At 36.6% G+C, this 21,344-nt stretch overlaps 1 long non-coding RNA gene across 1 annotated transcript in view; it reads right to left on the reverse strand.

Moving 5' to 3' along the window:
* LOC138715607 (uncharacterized) overlaps positions 1–21,344 on the reverse strand; it is a 54,367-nt gene that overhangs the window by 5,802 nt on the left and 27,221 nt on the right. Inside the window, exon 2 of the long non-coding RNA XR_011336509.1 lies at positions 14,818–14,895. This is a non-coding gene — a long non-coding RNA (uncharacterized lncRNA). The remainder of the gene's footprint in view (positions 1–14,817; positions 14,896–21,344) is intronic.

The raw sequence follows: 21,344 nt of genomic DNA on the forward strand, positions 1-21,344 counted from the left end.
TGCTACAAGCTATTTTGGAGTGATTTGCATTTCAAACCTAAATAATTCTGTGGCCGGGAGGAAAAAGGTCTTAAGTAAAAATTTTATACTTTTCAGGAAAGCAGTAGAAAGGTTGAAATTGGTGTCAATTATAGAGTTTTTTTAATTAAGAGGTTTTTCCTGGATAATATTTGTTTATATTTCTTCTAAAATAGGTTATGTTGCTCATTTAATAATTTTCTTGATTATTTCCAAAAATAGCCGCACGTAATCTCTTTTAAGACTAGAACCCAAACTGAGTAGAAGGGACTATGTAACCATAAGACCTTTTTCACGTCAAAATAAATGAGAAATGCAAATTATTAGGAATGCAAAATGGGTCTTAAACAATTATAGGACTGTTTACCTGGTGCTTAAAGTTTTAAAAGGAAAGGGCATCAGTATGTGATAAAATTGCTAAAATACAAGTCAGACCTTTTTAATAGGGAAGCATGGAAAGTAAACATGTAATGGTTTGTAAGGAATAAAGTATTAAATATTCTTAAGTCCTTTATTCTGTGTGTGCTCGATTCGAAAAGTACTTAGGACATTTGGTAACGCTCTATAAATCCAGTCAGGAGGCTTATTTGACTTTAACCGTTTTACCAGATTGTAGAGAATTGTTTCCGATTTCAGAATATATAAAAATCTCATTTTCACAAAAAATTGACTTAAGATCTGTTTCCTCCCGGCCACAGAATTATTCCTCAAGCTGGTAAATGACGTCACCTTAATGCAACGTAAACTTTTTCAACAATTCACAATTTAGAGATACAAGTTTAAAGTAATTTTTAATCTTCTTAAGAACGACAACCCTCAAAGAACGATGCAGGTAGCTTATTTCAATCGTTTATAGTTAGACTGAAAAAGGAGAATTTACCCACGTCCATTCTTTGTTGCTCACATTTAATTTTGAACTCATGATCCTTCCTACAGTAGTAATTTGGCTTCTCTAACTGACCCGTTATGTCTACCCATACTTACTTACTTACTGGCTTTTAAGGAACCCGGAGGTTCATTGCCGCCCTCACATAAGCCCGGCATTGGTCCCTATCCTCAGCAAGATTAATCCATTCTCTATCATCATATCCCACCTCCCTCAAATACATTTTAATATTATCTTCCCATCTACGTCTCGGCCTCCCTAAAGGTCGTTTTCCTTCCGGCCTCCCAACTAACACTCTATATGCATTTCTGCATTCGTCCATACGTGCTACATGCCCTGCCCATCTCAAACGTCTGGATTTTAAGTTCCTAATTATGTCAGGTGAAGAATACAATGCGTGCAGTTCTGTGTTGTGTAACTTTCTCCATTCTCCTGCAACTTCATCCCTTTTAGCCCCAAATATTTTCCTAAGCACCTTATTCTCAAACACCCTTAACCTATGTTCTTCTCTCAAAGTGAGAGTCCAAGTTTCACAACCATAAAGAATAACCGGTAATATAACTGTTTTCTAAATTCTAACTTTCAGATTTTTTGACAGCAGACTGGATGATAAAAGCTTCTCAACCGAATAGTAACAGGCATTTCCCATATTTATTCTGTGTTTAATTTACTCCCGAATATCATTTATATTTGTTACTGTTGCTCCAAGATATTTGAACTTCTCCACCTCTTCAAAAGATAAATTTCCAAAATATATATATCCATTTTGTACAATATTCTCGTCACGAGACATAATCATATACTTTGTCTTTTCGGGATTTACTTCCAAACGTATGTTATGTCTACCCATATTTTTTTTATCTATATATGCTCTATACAGTGATGTTATCCTAGTGTTTCTACGTCTGTTTTTCAATGATTTCCATTTAAATTCTTTTATCATGTAATTTCGATGTCCTCTTTTGCCTTTAAGAAAATTAGTCGCCCAATTGAGATAACGATTATGCTCCGACAGTAGCTATCTCTCGCATGCAGTGTGTTATACAAAGGTCTAAATCCAAATATTTAGTACTTATTCAACGAGGTTAGCTCATAGTTCACAGAGGGAAAGTAGAATTGTCTGTGAAGGTAGTGAAGGTCGTTGCCTTCGTCGTAGGACGTGTGTGGATTTATTTCACGCTAAAGACCTTCAGCAAACCGCTGTGGCTGTGAAAATAACTGGTAAATCTAGAAAATATAGGTTCTTCCAATTTGATGCTCCAGTTTTCATACAATTGCATTTCAAAAGTAAATAATAATCTTCACATTTTCGTGTTCATGTGATTAGTAAATTTTAATAATGCAGAAACACTTTCATTACCATATCGACATTAAGTTATCGGCAAACGATTTCAGAAGTTTTCCACAACTTCAACAAGTTTGCAGATCAATGATTTTAAAATTGCAATCTTCATTACTTCAATAATATGTTGATATCCTTATTTACGGTACCCTTCATAAAACCCCGCGAGAAATAATCAAGATGATGAGATAGATTGAGTACGGTGACTAGGACCATCCAGAACCGAAACGTTTCGCAAACCGATCAGATTAATCACACAATACTCTCTCATAAAAATACTAATAATATTCAGGATTTTGTTTGGGGCATAAGAAAGATCCTGTAGTGTTCAAAATTAACACCTATTTGCTTGGACAAAATGAAGAAATTATTGTTCAAGTAAAGAGCTATAAAGATGTACTGGATCTGTCAAAATATTAGCCCAAAAAATGTCATCAGTCAAAATATTGCTCCTACAATGTCATTTTTAAAATATCGATCTAATAATGTCGTCTGTCAAAATATTGTTCAAAATGTCATCTTTCAAAATATTGGTCCAACAATTTCATTTCTAAAACTATTGATCCAACAATGTCATTTATAAAAAAATATTGATCCAACAATATCAAGACATCGTTGTTTCGAAGCCTTTGTCTTAATTTACATTAAGTAATGAGTGCCTTTTTTTCCTTTTCTGTATAAGTATTTTAATAGTAGTCTATGTTGCAATACTGGTGTAGAAAGGCATATTTTGCACATAACCGAGGGCTGCATGTCACACGAATCGCAACGTGTCTTTGTACACGTGGGTTACATAAGTTATTTTTATACTACTATAATTTTAAAACATAAATAACATAGTACATAACGTTTTAATGTTTTGTTTAAAACCTCACAATGCTACAAAACGCAGCCAGCTTTTGTTACTTTGTTACCATGGTCAGACAACTGTTCTACTTAGTAATTATTGTTGCTTTTGTTTCAAGTTAGTTTGAAGACTGCGATAAATAATTATGGATAATTATGTAAGTGAAGAAGAATTGATGGGAAATCCACCCGATATCGGACAGTGTGAGAAACAAGTTGCTTCCTGGAAAACCTGGACAACGATAAGACAGAAGATATCAACTGTTCGCAGTTTAGTCCAGGAATAAAAAGGTAACTAGGATCACAGAAGATCTTGTGTTAGCGTATTTCCTACAGAAATCTAAATTAATTAAGTCTTCAACTTTAAGGTCTATTTATTCAATGTTAAAATGTTCGCTGAATTTGAGACACAATACTGATATATCCAAGTTCTGAAATCTGATTGCATTAAAATGCCATTTACGAGTATATATAATTTAAAAGCAGTGCGGCAAAGTATTCTAATGCGGAAAAGCAGTGCGGCAAAGTATCCTAATGCAAAAAATCAGTGCTGTAAAATATCCTAATGAGGAAAAGCAGTGCGGCAAATTATCCTAATGAGGAAAAATATTGCTGTAAAATATCCTAATACGGAAAAGCAGTGCGGAAAAGTATCCTAATGCGGAAAGCGGTTCGGCAAAGTATCCTAATGAGAAAAAGTAGTGCTGTAAAGTATCCCAATGTGGAAAAGTAGTGCTGTAAAGTATCCTAATGAGAAAACGTAGTGCTGTAAACTATCCTAATGAGAAAAAGTAGTGCTGTAAAGTATCCTAATGAGAAAAAGTAGTGCTGCAAAGTATCCCAATGTGGAAAAGTAGTGCTGTAAAGTATCCTAATGTGGAAAAGTAGTGCTGTAAAGTATCCTAATGAGAAAAAGTAGTGCTGTAAAGTATCCTAATGAGAAAAAGTAGTGCTGTAAAGTATCCTAATGAGAAAAAGTAGTGCTGTAAAGTATCCTAATGAGAAAAAGTAGTGCTGTAAAGTATCCTAATGAGAAAAAGTAGTGCTGTAAAGTACCCTAATGAGAAAAAGTAGTGCTGTAAAGTATCCTAATGCGGAAAAGTAGTGCTGTAAAGTATCCTAATGAGAAAAAGTAGTGCTGTAAAGTATCCTAATGTGGAAAAGTAGTGCTGTAAAGTATCCTAATGAGAAAAATTAGTGCTGTAAAGTATCCTAATGTGGAAAAGTAGTGCTGTAAAGTATCCCAATGAGAAAAAGTAGTGCTGTAAAGTATCCTAATGTGGAAAAGTAGTGCTGTAAAGTATCCTAATGAGAAAAAGTAGTGCTGTAAAGTATCCTAATGTGGAAAAGTAGTGCTGTAAAGTATCCTAATGAGAAAAAGTAGTGCTGTAAAGTATCCTAATGTGGAAAAGTAGTGCTGTAAAGTATCCTAATGAGAAAAAGTAGTGCTGTAAAGTATCCTAATGTGGAAAAGTAGTGCTGTAAAGTATCCTAATGAGAAAAAGGAGTGCTGTAAAGTATCCTAATGAGAAAAGGTAGTGCTGTAAAGTATCCTAATGCGGAAAAGTAGTGCTGTAAAGTATCCTAATGTTGAAAAGTAGTGCTGTAAAGTATCCTAATGAGAAAAAATAGTGTTGTAAAGTATCCTAATGTGGAAAAGTAGTGCTGTAAAGTATCCTAATGAGAAAAAGTAGTGCTGTAAAGTATCCTAATGAGAAAAAGTAGTGCTGTAAAGTATCCTAATGAGAAAACGTAGTACTGTAAAGTATCCTAATGTGGAAAAGTAGTGCTGTAAAGTATCATAATGAGAAAAAGTAGTGCTGTAAAGTATCCTAATGCGGAAAAGTAGTGCTGTAAAGTATCCTAATGAGAAAAAGTAGTGCTGTAAAGTATCCTAATGAGAAAAAGTAGTGCTGTAAAGTATCCTAATGCGGAAAAGTAGTGCTGTAAAGTATCCTAATGAGAAAAAGTAGTGCTGTAAAGTATCCTAATGAGAAAAAGTAGTGCTGTAAAGTATCCTAATGCGGAAAAGTAGTGCTGTAAAGTATCCTAATGTGGAAAGTAGTGCTGTAAAGTATCCTAATGAGAAAAAGTAGTGCTGTAAAGTATCCTAATGTGGAAAAGTAGTGCTGTAAAGTATCCTAATGAGAAAAAGTGGTGTTGTAAAGTATCCTAATGTGGAAAAGTAGTGCTGTAAAGTATCCTAATGAGAAAAAGTAGTGCTGTAAAGTATCCTAATGTGAAAAAGTAGTGCTGTAAAGTATCCTAATGTGGAAAAGCAATGCGGCAAAGTATCCTAATGCGGAAAAGCAGTGCAACAAAGTATCTTAATGCTGTAAAGTAGTGCCGTAAAGTATCCTAATGAGAAAAAGCAGTGCGGCAAAGAGTCCTAATGCGGAAAAGCAGTGCGGTAAAGATACTTTGCTGTACTAATCTTCAACTCTTTTATTTCAGTGTAGTAAAATCATGTGCTTCAATATTGTAAAATCAGGTAGGCAAATGTTACATTACGAAATGGTAGTATAAAAACATTTTTGTTTGCATACTGTAGGGCTATTTTGTGAAAAATTTTTTGCATAATTTCCGATGTCTGACAATAAGAAATTGAACTGTTGCAAAACGCAGAGAACTTATGAATGGGTACGCACGTGTCGTCTTAGGACCCTTCTCCACATATCTGATAAGCCCGTCTGTATGTAGGCTGTATCAGGTATGTGACGGGCATCCTTGCCTTTCAATTTACGAGGGGGCGGCACAAGGCTGCGGTCATTAACTATTTATGTTATTTGCTCTCCTTGACGGAAGGTCGTCCCAGCAGGAAGTCGCATAATGGGGATATGTATAACTTGATAGCATTTGCATATTTCATCCGTAGTTATGTAAGTAGAGGGCTTTCGAATCAATTCCTGACACGGCACCGAATCATCCCTCCTTCCTAGAACTGTGAATACGCAACAGACACTGATCGTAACTACAAGTCTGAGTTACCTAGAATGGGCACATTCAACTAAAACTTATACAAGAGGTCTGTAGGCCTATTATACAGGGACATCATTTTATTTTTACTAACATTTTTAATATTAACCTGGCTATACCTTTGCTATCCCTTTCCACGACTGGAGTTCGATGATACTGGCGTAAAATACAAACAAGTCACTTTACTAGGTACACGAGGGAAGAAAACTAGTACATCCATTTACGTAAACTAGAAAATTTCGCAATTCTGAGTTTGATCAATGGGAAATGGGAAACTTTGGAAAACAGACGTAGGACAACTAGAATAACATCACTGTATAGAGCACATCTAGGTCAGAAAGCATGGGTAGACATAACGGCTCGGTTAGAAAAGCCAACGTACTATGGTAGGAACGATCATGATTTTAAAATCAAATGTAGGAAACAGAAAACGGATGTAGGTAAATTCTCATTTTTAAATAGAACTATAAATGATTGGAATGACCTACCTGCAGCGGTCTTTGAGGGCTGTCCTTCCTTAAGGAGATTCAAGAATAATTTAAAGAGTTGTGTATAAAGTGAAAATTAAAATTAAGATGACATTCAACATTTAATTTTTTAAGGTGGCATGTATTTATCTAGCCTGACGAGTTTACTTCCTTGGTTTGAATTGTAAATTATTTAAAAATAGCGTGTAAGAGGGCCTTAGACTAGAAATGTTTAGTTTAAATGTAGTTCTGTTTATAAGTATGCATAAGAATGCAATTATTTGACTTATTTGAACTGTTGTATCAGTGAAGCGAGGTGAGTCAGTGAAGTTATGGTTTTACAGTGCAGTGAACAGTTCCGATCAGTGATAATTTATAGCGTCAATGAAATGTGTTCTATAGTGTCAGTGAAATGTGTTACAGAGTGTCAGTGAAATGTGTGCTAAAGTGTCAGTGAAATGCGTCATAGTGCCACTACAGGGAATGAGATGAGAGTAAAGTGAAAGACTATTGAAAATTATGTAGGACCTATACATAATCATGTAGGTTGTGTTGTAAAATTAGGTGTTTTATTTTATGTTTTATTATTATTGTGTTAAATTGTATTGTGTATTCTTATTGTATTGTGTATAAAATTGTATATGTGTTGTAAATTTTATTATGTATTGTAAATTTTATTGTGTATTGCTTATCATTTTAACTGTGTATTGTTAATATTGTATATACCACTGCCACCGGGTGCTTGCCCACTTGCAGTGTAAATAAATACATACATACATAACGTTTTTTTTAAATCAAACTACAGTACAGTACTACTTACTTACTTACTTACTTACTTACTTATTGGCTTTTAAGGAACCCGGAGGTTCATTGCCGCCCTCACATAAGCCCGCCATTGATCCCTATTCTGAGCAAGATTAATCCAGTCTCTACCATCATATCCCACCTCCCTCAAATCCATTTTAATATTATCTTCCCATCAACGTCTCGGCCTCCCCAAAGGTCTTTTTCGCGCCGGTCTCCCAACTAACACTCTATATACATTTCTGGATTCGACCATACGTGCTACATGCTCTGCCCATACTACAGTACAGTATTAACAACAAGTGTTTTTACTCACGAACTGAGTTATCCATGCGAACGTATTCATTATGCAGTGTATATTATACTGTCTACAGCACATTAGCGTACAATATAGAGAATGAAGTTAAATTGAAAAATAATCATAATATGGATATTCAAACACATTTTTTAATATGGTGGCCGTTCATTTCGATATATGTGCATATTATCGCACTATAAACTATCGTATCTAATTCCAATTACCAGTTTCGTCCTTCGTACTAGTAACTCATGTTGAAATAATTCTGTACCTACTCTATAAAAGAGTACCTTACGTACTGTAAATTCAATCTTCACTTCTGCCCTACCCGCACAGATAAAATTACTCAGACATACTATCTACTGTCCGTCCAAGTGGTTATGTCGCAGGGTCGTAGAAAGGGGGGAAATCACGTGACAATTAATTACTTAACGAGGTCCTTTATTTAAGTTATTTTAAACAGTTGCTTAATATTACGTAGACGTCCAATTCCTAACAGAAATTATTGTTTTCAGAAAAGAGCTAAGACATCCAAGTCACTAGCTTTTACAGAGGGACGAGCAGAAGCAGATGGGGGAAATCGGGATGCGACGTAGGCAAACGGACGACAGTACCAGTGCGAAAATATTATTCAATATTGAAAGCTCTTTCGTCACTGGAAGACGCGAACATATTTCTGGAACGTACTATACTCACTAACTCAGTACTGTTTACTATATACAGCCTTCGTTCTGTGTGGAGGACAGTTGGAACTTCATTAGTAGAAGGGGTGGGAGTGAAAAAAAATGATGTCCCTGTATTTACTGGCAGAGTTTCAGGTTTGAGAAATAGAAATTTAGGAGCCTAAAACGCTTTAACTGCTGTGCTTTGCTTAGGTTCTATGAAAGTGAAAAATCTAATATTGTTCACAACTTCTCATATAAGTACATACGAGTAGACACATACTGTAGACTACATTACATAAAACACAACGAAATGTAACATTACATTTTATCATATTATTGCATAGCCTAGTACCCGAAATGCTTACGTTAATTGTGACAAGTCATTCTTATACACATGGTGTTTACAAAAGAATTATAGAGTTCCAAACCACTGCATTTTATGTATTTTTTTTTTATTTTTAATGACAAGTTTCAATCGAAAGAATAACTGTCCATGTTTGCTGTGCTTCACTCAAAGGCCCTCAATACGTGCACCTCTGGTCACCCGGCACACATCTAAGTGGTAGTCAAATTCCTGCGATATTCGATCGAGCATGTCTGGTTTAATAGTCTGCACAACACGAGTGACCTGTCCCTGGAGATTCCGGAGGAAACGAGACATTTGGGTTATGTTAACTCCGTCTTTTATATACCCCCACAAGAAGAAATCACATGATGTTAAGTCCGGGGAATGTGACGGCCACCGGAGGAAATGCTTGTCCACATCTGAATAGTGATTGTAACGATACATTTTTCAACAGGATGGCGCTGCCTCTAATGTCCATCAAGATATGAGACTTCACTTCAATCATGTACTTCCACAGCGCTGGATTGGACGTGCTACAGATGTTTCGCAGTCAGACACAAAGTGGTGGGCTCACGTTAAAAGTTAAACCTGTTAAATTGCGCAAGAAACAATATTGTATCTAGGACTATGGGCCACAATATTGCCAACCCTAGAAGAAGTATACTAAGCTTAGAATAGTACAGATAAAACGATTGTAACGTGTAGTGTAGGAGATCAATGCACATTTCTAACACCGTTTGAGTATATAAATGCTACACAACTGTCATAATAAAATAATTTGAGTGAACACAGTTGTAGACATGGAATTGCAGTTGGCCTACTCCCAAAAATAATGTAACTAATAAACGACACCTGCTATGAAAGGATGGATTACGCAGGAAGATAACAAACCACGGACCTATTGTGCTACTTACAGTGGAATTCACCTGGGTAATTCTCTTTCAGGACAGAGTACATTGTATCTACGATGTTACTAGTGTGCAATGAACTTGCAGGAATGTCATTCCTTTATACTGCTATTTCAGTTAGAAGCAAGGAGCTGTGTTGTCAAAATATCTCATGATTCATATCTTCCTGAGCCCTATACCATACTTCATACATGATCATGATACAAGATGTAATATGTGCAGAGACCCGAAGTATAGTATAATATACCTGTATTTGTGCCCTAACTATAACCTGCAGAATTTCTTCAGCATTTTTTCCTAATGTTAGTGACTTTTTATGTATGTGCAGAAACCCGAAACTACCAGCTGACACACCAGATTCTATGATATATACACATCGTAAATATTAAAGTCTTGGTCTTTTTAGGGTACGCTGGGAATCCACGCTACAACACATTAACGGCTTAAGAGTATTACACAAAACTAATGATCCTTACATTACTTCCACTAGGGACCTTATCGAGGAGAGTAAAACATGTTTAAAGAGCCTTAAATTAACTCCTGCTAATTCTTTTTTAAATAATCGTGAAAATTTTGTGGACTCTCGAAAAGTTAGAGACGCTTTAAGAGACAAAGAATTTGAAAATTGATGTACATTGCAACAAAAGGGTAAAGGAGTGATTCTTAACAAAGAGTTCCCCCAGCAAACAGCTGGATAAGAAATCACAAAGGTCTAACCCTCTCGGAATGGATAGACGCCCTTAAAATGGTAGGCTATGTCGTTCCGGTCCGAGCTGTACCGGGTAGAAGTCGGGATGGTACCCGCTGTAGGCGCTGTCTCAGCGAGATTGAAACTCTTCCCCATATCCTTGGCTTCTGCCCCCTATAGTGAGGCCCTTCGCAACATCCGTCACCATGCGGTCCGTTCTATGCTGGCCGAGGCACTGAAGGAAGTAGGGTTTACAGTCCATCAAGAGGTGCAGGGACTAGCCACGCAAGGAAGTGTTCGGCGAATTGATATCATTGCCATTAAGAACAACTCGGCATACATTCTCGATCCCACCATCAGATTTGAGACACATGCAGATCGACCGCATGAGGTGGACAGTGAAAAGAAACGGATCTATGAACCAACAATCCCGTTCTATAAAGATAAATATAGCCTGTCCCACATTGATGTAATAGGTCTGATGGTGGGAGCACGAGGTACCATACCCTCCTTCTTTGCCAACAAATGTAAAAACCTGGGGCTAACACACAGCATTGTGAAGGAAATAGCCATTAGTGCCCTCAAAGGTTCGGTTCAGATATTGAGAAATCATTTGTATGGGAGTGATAATGGAAATTTCAAGTTATCTTAACCGATGGCTGTTGTGGTTTAGATATCAATGCCAATCACTCCGTATTATTATTTTTCTCGCGGCATTCAAATCATTCTAACCTATCTGATGATATTTCCACCCCCCCCCCCTTTCTTAACTGTAAATGAGCACAAACTCTACTTGCGTATAAATTTTTCTCACCTTTTGCATATCCGATTCCCTAACCGTTTCAAATGTATGTCATTTTACCTTTTAGGTGTGTTTCCAAATTATATGTAATACGCTTTGTCAAATCTGGCAACTTTTTCATAAGGGAAGCTAAATTTATTATATTATTACCTCCATTGTGACCTAACTATAACCTGCAGAATTTTTTCAGCATTTTTCTTAATGTCAGTGACTTTTTATGTATGTGCAGAGACCCGAAGTATGGTATAATATACCTGCATTGTGCTCTAACTGTAACCTGCAGAATTTTTTCAGCATTTTTCTTAATGTCAGTGACTTTTTATGTATGTGCAGAGACCCGAAGTATGGTATAATATACCTGCATTGTGCTCTAACTGTAACCTGCAGAATTTTTTCAGCATTTTTCTTAATGTCAGTGACTTTTTATGTATGTGCAGAGACCCGAAGTATGGTATAATATACCTGCATTGTGCTCTAACTGTAACCTGCAGAATTTTTTCAGCATTTTTCTTAATGTCAGTGACTTTTTATGTATGTGCAGAGACCCGAAGTATGGTATAATATACCTGCATTGTGCTCTAACTGTAACCTGCAGAATTTTTTCAGCATTTTTCTTAATGTCAGTGACTTTTTATGTATGTGCAGAGACCCGAAGTATGGTATAATATACCTGCATTGTGCTCTAACTGTAACCTGCAGAATTTTTTCAGCATTTTTCTTAATGTCAGTGACTTTTTATGTATGTGCAGAGACCCGAAGTATGGTATAATATACCTGCATTGTGCTCTAACTGTAACCTGCAGAATTTTTTCAGCATTTTTCTTAATGTCAGTGACTTTTTATGTATGTGCAGAGACCCGAAGTATGGTATAATATACCTGCATTGTGCTCTAACTGTAACCTGCAGAATTTTTTCAGCATTTTTCTTAATGTCAGTGACTTTTTATGTATGTGCAGAGACCCGAAGTATAGTATAATATACCTGCATTGTGCTCTAACTGTAACCTGCAGAACTTTTTCAGCATTTTTCCTCATGTCAGTGACTTTTTTGTGCAGAGAACCAAAATATAGTAAAATTTACCTGTATTTGTGCCATAACTGTAACCTGCAGAACTTTTTCAGGCTACTTTCGATTTGTTAAAATAATTGCAAGATATATAGGCCTAATTCCCGTACGACTTCTTTGTGTCAGTTTTATCGATTCAAGTACTTTAATCTGTCTTATATTCTTTGACTCCTCGTATTTTAGCCGAATTTCTGCAAGGAACTTCTTTGTTCCCAGTCTACAGATTTTTGAACAAGGGACGATCGGAATGAACTGGAAGTGCCTGCTTAAGGGAGATCATGGAAGAGGTGGTAGGGTCCTTGCTCGACGTTGCTACGTTTAATTGGTTGTGAATGTTTGATTATATGTCCACAGATTTCAAATGAGAAACAAGGGTTATGAATGCAAACACACTAGATACATATGCTGGTCCTCATTTTATATGTAACTTATATATAGGGCTTATATATTATACATATACTGTATATGTAGGCTTATATACATACAGAGTGTTCCATCTATCTTGCTCATCCAAAATAATTTTTTTCTCAAATGCCAAATGATTTTTTTTTTAAACAAAAGTTGCTTAAGTACAATCGAAAATTAATACTATGGCCATATCTTTGTTACCACCTTTTTCATTAAGGAGATACGAGTAATAACTTAATTTCTTTAAATGGCACCATGTATATTTTATTCCATGAATCATTTAACCTCTTCAAAGTCTGTTCAAAAATACATCATAATGTACCATTCTAATAACTAAAACATTGAGGCGGTCCACACCTGTGGAGTAACGGTTAGCGCGTCTGGCCGCGAAACCAGGTGCCTAGGTTCGATTCCCGGTTGGGACAAGTTACCTGGTTGAGGATTTTTTCGGGGTTTTCCCTCAACTCAATAAGAGCGAATGCTGGGTAACTATCAGTGCTGGACCCCGGACTCATTTCACCGGCATTATCACCTTCATTTCATTCAGACGCTAAATAACGTAAGATGTTGATAAAGCGTCGTAAAATAACCTACTAAAATAAAAAAAAATTGAGGAGTGCAAGAGAATATGGAACTTATAGTATACGTGCTTCCTGCAATTGGGAATTAAAATGACATTATGTAGCATTTCAATACCGTTTTGGGCTTAATTTTGTTAGTGGAATCTGACAGATATGCCAGATTCGTAAGAACCACATTTCCTGATCTTTTGGAGGCCATATATGAGCAACAGAATGGCTAATGGTACTGGCACCTTAAAAACTCGTGTTCTGTACGATCTTACACCACTAGATTTTTTCCTTTGGAGAGTTGTCAAGGACGCCGTCTATCGAATTATTTCAGCAACACCACAGGACATGCAACAACATATACTGATCCTTGTGCATCCATTCCACAGGCAAGACTAGAACGATCTATGGCAGAGATGGGCATCGTGCCTCACTTGAGGATTTGTGCCTCACTGACCTTCACAGAGCTTATCGCTCTGAGTGACATCATCCTCACAGTCCCCGTTCCTCCCTCACGTAGCTCCTAGGCGTGGCCAGTTCTATATCAGTTTCATAAGCAATATCAGTGGTGGCATAATGGCATTATCAAAGCAGTGTGTGCGAGTTAGAAAACGATTATTTCATGAGAAATGGGAGGAAGAGTTTTTTTTGCTGTTTAGAAGGGGAGAACATACGATGTATGTTATGCTCGAAAATCCTATTAGGCATTAATAAATTTAATATACAACGACATTACTCCTTATGTCATAAAGAACATGCTGAATTAGAAGGTAAGACAGATTAAATGTTATTTTTAGTACTATTCCGAAGAAAATTTATGATCTTAACATTTGCACATTATACCTTAAACACGCTGCATTAAAAGGTACGAGGAATTAAATGTTGTTTGTACATATTATTTCCAAAATAAATTTATAAAAAAAAAATATCAAATGTAGAAAACGAAATATGATTTTCTGAAATTATTTTAGGTCGAGAACGTACAAATCTATTAAGTAATCTTGAGAAACGCCAGAATATTCAAGAAAATAAACGTAGACAAAGTGATGGAATATTATTGGCTAGTTACGCAATTTCTCGCCTGTGATTTAAATCAATTCAGCGACGGAGAAACAGTAAAGAGGTTTATGATTAAAGCTGCCGAACTAATTTGCCAAATTGAATAAAGGTTTTCGAGTCTCTCACGTTAACCAAGCGCTTTCCTAATAATTCGCCACTGACCGCCTTAGCGATTACGATAAGGTGACGCAGGTCACAGCAGTTTATATTTCCCATCCCACTCTGCAGTCTCCTCTCCTAGTAAACAAACTATTTCAAATCGAGTGCCTCACATAACCGAAAATTGTGCCCATGTATGATCTATGGAGTCATTCAAAGGTTGTAATTCTGCATTAATTCCAATAGTCACCACTTGGAGCAGGACATGTTTTACTAGTAGGAGTACCAATTTGTTACAAAGTGCTATTTTACCTCAAACTTGCGACGAGTATTAAGCACCACGTGACCTGTCGTACTTCATACTGTTCGCTGTACTTCGGTACGGCTACCTCAGCGATTGCACGCCCTTTCTGCCTAATGTGGGACAAGCAACTCCAGTCAGATGTTCTCAAACAACTTAGTTTGCAGTCAGCTAATTAGCTAAGATCCTTCGACTGCAAGGAAGTTACACGGAAGGAAGCAAACCCCTAACAACAGCATAAAGTACAGCTAGCCGAACTTGTGCCTTACCGTAGCATGATGACGTGTCAGCAGGTTCGTGATTGAAGCTGCGGGCTGCAGAAGACGTCGCTGGCTCTGGAGGCCTGCCTGAAAACAAATTAGGCATAATGAAAATGATGGCAATAACATTACACGTCTTATGCTTTTCACAATAATTTAATTCCTTATATTGCAAGATTTTCAGTTCTGGGACTGTTACTTACTTACTTACTTACTTACTTACTTACTTACTTACTTACTTACTGGCTTTTAAGGAACCCGGAGGTTCATTGCCGCCCTCACATAAGCCCGCCATTGGTCTCTATCCTGAGCAAGATTAATCCATTCTCTATCATCATATCCCACCTCCCTCAAATCCATTTTAATATTATCTTCCCATCTAAGTCTCGGCCTCCCTATAGGTCTTTTTCCCTCCGGCCTCCCAACTAACACTCTATATGCATTTCTGGATTCGCCCATACGTGCTACATGCCCTGCCCATCTCAAACGTCTGGATTTAATGTTCCTAATTATGTCAGGTGAAGAATACAATGAGTGCAGTTCTGTGTTGTGTAACTTTCTCCATTCTCCTGTAACTTCATCCCTCTTAGCAACAAATATTATGCTTTCCTACTATCAGCAGAGCACCCAGAACACAATAATTGTGAATTGTGATTCGGAGTTGAGCTGAGGCGCGTGTTCGATTCCCGCTTAGGCTGATTACCTGCTTGGGTTTTCTCCGATGTTTTCCCTAACCGTAAGAGAAATGTCAGGTAATCTATGGCGAATTTAAATTTAAATTTTTAGGTTATTTTACGACGCTTTATCAACACCTTAGGTTATTTGGAGTCTGAATGAGATGAAGGTGATAATTCCGGTGAAATGAGTCAGGGGTCCAGCACCGAACGTTACCCAGCATTTGCTCATATTGGGTTGAGGGAAAACCCCGGGAAAAACCTCAACCAGGTAACTTGTCCCGACCGGGAATCGAACCCGGGTCACCTGCTTTCGCGGTCAGACGCGCTGACCGTTACTCCACAGGTGTGGACTCTATGGCGAATCGTTGACCTCATCTCATCGACTCTAAATAACCTAGTAGTTCACACAGCGCCGTTAAATAACCGAGTAAAAAAAAATCTAAGTTATAATTATTATTTGTTAAACATATTCCTAACATAAAGCCATAAACTGGAAATTCTCTCATTCAATGTTGAGAAGGGAATAAGAATAAAAGTAAAAGAAATGTTAAAAATCTCTGGTCAATTCATTTCCTTTCTTGTAAACAAAATAAAATTTAAAACATTTCTTTCATTTAGCTACCCTTTTGCTACCTGTATCGTTTCGAAACACACAAAAGAAAAGTATATTCACAATTACTTACTTACTTACTTACTTACTGGATTTTATGGAACCCGGAGGTTCATTGCCGCCCTCACATAAGCCCGCCATTGGTCCCTATCCTGAGCAAGATTAATCCAGTATCTATCATCATATCCCGCCTCCCTCAAATCCATTTTAATATTATCTTCCCATCTACGTCTCGACCTCCCCAAAGGTATATTAACATTTAATAAGAATAAATTTATTCATTCCTTCATAGTTTTCTGTACAAGGGCAGGTCTTTCTATGCAAACCCAGCATTCTCCAATCGTTCCAATTTTCTGCCTTCTTCTTAGTCTCCGCATATGATCCATAGGCCTATATCTTAATGTCGTCTATTATCTGGTATCTTCTTCTGTTGCGAACTCTTTCCCCGTTCACCATTCCTTCCAATGCATCCTTCAGTAGGCAGTTTCTTCTCAGCCAATGACCCACCAATTCCTTTTCCTCTTTCTGATCAGTTTCAGCATCATTCTTTCTTCACCCACTCTTTCCAACACAGCTTCGTTTCTTATTCTGTCTGTCCATTTCACACTCTCCATTCTTCACCATATCCACATTTCAAATGCTTCTATTCGCTTCTCTTCACTTCGTCGTATTGTCCATGTCTCTGCTCCATACAATGCCACACTCCACACAAAGTACTTCACTAGTCTCTTCCCTAGTTCTTTTGCCATAGGTCAGCAACAGATGTTGTTTTAATAAGTTCATTGCTCTATTATTTACAAAACATTAACATTCTTCTTGCAATTTTTCAAGAGAGTTTTGGAATTCAATTGCGTGTTATCTTGGGTAGCCTATCTGTGCTCTGGGTCTCTGATCATGCGCAGTGTTTTTTATATACATCTGAGGCTTTGAATATTCCAACGGTCCAATATTTCTCTACATTTTCGCAAAAATTCCGAATTTGGTTTGTCTCCAAAGTCAGAGTCTTTTCATTCACACTTCATGCAACGATAAAGTAAAACAGACTTTAATGATATTTCAAGCACTACAAAAATCGTAGTATATTCAGACCTAAACCTGAATGTGCTAAGAGTCAAACTCAGGAAAAGTAAAGCCATGTGTTTACGTAAGATGCACTGCATGGTATTCCGTCCCATCGTGCATTGCGTCACTGAGCGTAATGATCCATAGCACTTCAAATGCCGCCAGTAATCGTCAAAAAGTCATTTGGATAATAACGACTGTCTTCTTTTTCTACGCCACGTCATTTCCACATCATCATTACCATTGTTGTAGGCCAACTCAAACGAGACATTTTGTAAATGTTTGTAACTTCTTATGTTTTCCGTTCTTCGGTTGTTTTCCTAATTTATTTACTTACTGTCCATGCATTATTCTGAGACTTACTGAAAACAGTATTTCTATAGTTCTTTCAAGTATCTGATAATTAAGGCTGGTTCACAATAAACCGGGAACGAGAACCAGAATGAAAACGAGAAGCAGAGGACATGATAATGAAAATTTTTGATTCACAATAAACCGAGAACGTAGACGACTATGCATATCGATATGCATGTCAATAACGATATGTAAAGTCGATATTACGCATTCTGATATTATTTGTGTATAATTGACCATGAGTACAAGGCAGCCAACATAAACACAAGTTAACCAACTTCGAAATTTCAACTGAAACATTTCATTAGGCACGGTACTATAAATATGCCCATGCATCTTTATTATCACAACCTATTTTAAGTCTACCATAACGTAAAATAATCAGAGAAGAAACATTTGTAATAGAACAATAATGAACACAACAGTAGTTATTGAATTGAAGCATGAATATATAGTGTGTAATACAACCAATACAGTAATAAAATATGATTCACTTCCGATCGGTGTTCAAAGCCACGTATTCTCCTTCATTTTCTCATCTTTATACGAGGCACGCCTCTTATCGTAAATGTGAGGATTTCAATATTAGAATCTCATCAAATAAAACTTGCTCCATGATGCACAGCACAGAACAAAATAATTCATAGGTTATGTCACGGTCTTCTTGCTACAAAATATACGACGACAAAATAGCTTTTAGATGGCAATAGAATGAATCTAGTGGGCTGTGATCAGAAACGTGAGCGCCGAAGTTGAAACTTGGCCAACTCTCCGTTCCCGATCTCGGGCTCCGGCAAGCTTTTCGTTAATTGTGAATGCTCACATTTAAATGTACACATTTTAACAATTTTACCGTTTTCGTTTTCGTTCCGATTCTCGTTTCCGGTTTATTGTGAACCAGCCTTTACTGTAGCCTATTGTAAGTCACATTTTGCTTCTTTTACTGGAAAGAAAAACACAACAAATCTTCAAAATAAGTGTTAATGTCAGGTTTTTTTATAGCCCCACCGTTTCTCGCTTTCTAGCAAAAGTAATGAATATATGATAGTTAAGGATCTAAAGACAATCGTTCCTTATTCATTAATATGCAAAAATCTCAAGGTCAGTTTCTTGTCTAGTCTAGAACTGAGAGAATGATGGAAATCACATCGAAACCAGTCAAACAGGTAAAACAACACAACAACTGAAATATTAGCACAGTGAAGTTGTTATTTATTTGATTTAAATAACTTAAGAATTCATCACCAAGTTGGCCCAGACGGTAGCGTTTGTGACTCATATTCGGGAGGTCCCGGAATCAAACTCAGTGGTAGGTCAACCTGACTGGGGTTTTTCATGGTTTCTCTGAGTCACAAAGGCAAATGCCGGATTGGAAATTTATATACCATGATTTATCACCAATATCATAAACATTAATCAAAATCTGTAATAAGTGACATGAACACAAGCTATCCACAACACACAACAGGAACAGTAAATCAACAGTAGTAACCACGGCCTGCTGGTATACCCACAGATCCTTAACACGCAATATGACCACAGATATTAAAGCGGGTATAAATAAACTAAAAAAATAAATAAAAGAAGTGTATTTAGGAATCAAAAATCATTTTTTTCTGCTTAGAGAAAGTTAGAATTTATGAAACAGTTATATTACCGATTGTTCTTTATGGTTGTGAAACTTGGACTCTCACTCTGAGAGAGGAACATAGGTTAAGGGTGTTTGAGAATAAGGTGCTTAGGAAAATATTTGGGGCTAAGAGGGATGAAGTTACAGGAGAATGGAGAAAGTTACACAACACAGAACTGCACGCATTGTATTCTTCGCCTGACATAATTAGGAACATTAAATCCAGACGTTTGAGATGGGCAGGGAATGTAGCACGTATGGGAAAATCCAGAAATGCATATAGAGTGTTAGTTGGGAGGCCGGAGGGAAAAAGACCTTTAGGGAGGCCGAGACGTAGATGGGAAGATAATATTAAAATGGATTTGAGGGAGGTGGGATATGATGATAAAGAATGGATTAATCTTGTTCACGATAGGGACCAATGGCGGGCTTATGTGAGGGCGGCAATGAACCTGCGGGTTCCTTAAAAGCCAGTAAGTAAGTAAGTAAGTAAATAAGTAATACGTCCTTAACAGTAATATGTTACCACGAAATGCTTACTTTTTTATGTAACAAGTCTGTGTGTGATATATCCTGAGAAAGTATTGTATGTAAAATGTCTGTGTTTCATATATTGTGTATCTTTTTCTATGTATTATATCTATTTTATCTTATATCTACGTATTTGTATATAATATAACTATGATTTTCCAATTCACTGCGGGCTAAAGCAGGGAGATGCACTATCACCTTTACTTTTTAACTTTGCTCTAGAATATGCCATTAGGAAAGTCCAGGATAACAGAGAGGGTTTGGAATTGAACGGGTTACATCAGCTTCTTGTCTATGCGGATGACGTGAATATGTTAGGAAAAAATCCACAAACTATTAGGGAAAACAAGGAAATTTTACTTGAAGCAAGTAAAGCGATCGGTTTGGAAGTAAATCCCGAAAAGACAAAGTATATGATTATGTCTCGTGACCAGAATATTGTACGAAATGGAAATATAAAAATTGGAGATTTATCCTTTGAAGGGGTGGAAAAATTCAAATATCTTGGAGCAACAGTAACAAATATAAATGACACTCGGGAGGAAATTAAACGCAGAATAAATATGAGAAATGCGTCTTATTATTCGGTTGAGAAGCTTTTATCATCCAGTCTGCTGTCCAAAAATCTGAATGTTAGAATTTATAAAACAGTTATATTACCGGTTGTTCTGTATGGTTGTGAAACTTGGACTCTTACTCTGAGAGAGGAACATAGGTTAAGGGTGTTTGAGAATAAGGTTCTTAGGAAAATATTTGGGGCTAAGAGGGATGAAGTTACAGGAGAATGGAGAAAGTTACACAACGCAGAATTGCACGCATTGAATTCTTCACCTGACATAATTAGGAACATTAAATCCAAACGTTTGCGATGGGTAGGGCATGTAGCACGTATGGGCGAATCCAGAAATGCGTATAGAGTGCTAGTTGGGAGACCGGAGAGAAAAAGACCTTTAGGGAGGCCGAGACGTAGATGGGAGGATAATATTAAAATGGATTTGGAGGTGGGATATGATGATAGAGGTAGGATTAATATTGCACATGATAGGGACCGATGGCGGGCTTATGTGAGGACGGCAATGAACCTTCGGGTTCCTTAAAAGCCAGTAAGTAAGTAATAACTATGATTTTTATTATGTCCTACACATTTAATGTAATATGTGTATTTTATGTCATAATTATGTATATATTTTATGTAAGTGTTTGTACAGGGCTATAATATGTATGATTTAATTGCAGCCCTAATATACCTTCGAGTAAAATAGGCTTCTATAAACTTGGAAATTCAATAATAATAATAATAATAAATTAAAAAGAAACTTTCGTTTGTTGGAGTTTCATGGCAGACACGCTATATATTTTATTGTGGTTTTAATTTATGTTTATAGTTTGATTTTTCTCTGTTACTGTATATTTTATGTATTTGTGGTGGTGTGAGAAAGGAGGCTAGCACCCCCTGATGGTATTAACTACATCAAAATAAATAAATAAATAAATAAATAAATAAATAATAATAATAATAATTTTTCTGACTTCTAATAGCTATGTAAGATCTTCTTCACATTTTTCATGTCTTTTCCGCAGTTTTTGATCATTGAAGCTAATAAAGCCATTGGCTTCTTTTTCCAGTTAGGTAATTATTTTAATTCATTGCTTAACTGCTGAAATATTTTCT

Source organism: Periplaneta americana, chromosome 15 (assembly GCF_040183065.1).
Source record: "Periplaneta americana isolate PAMFEO1 chromosome 15, P.americana_PAMFEO1_priV1, whole genome shotgun sequence".
In the NCBI taxonomy this organism is placed as follows: domain Eukaryota; kingdom Metazoa; phylum Arthropoda; class Insecta; order Blattodea; family Blattidae; genus Periplaneta; species Periplaneta americana.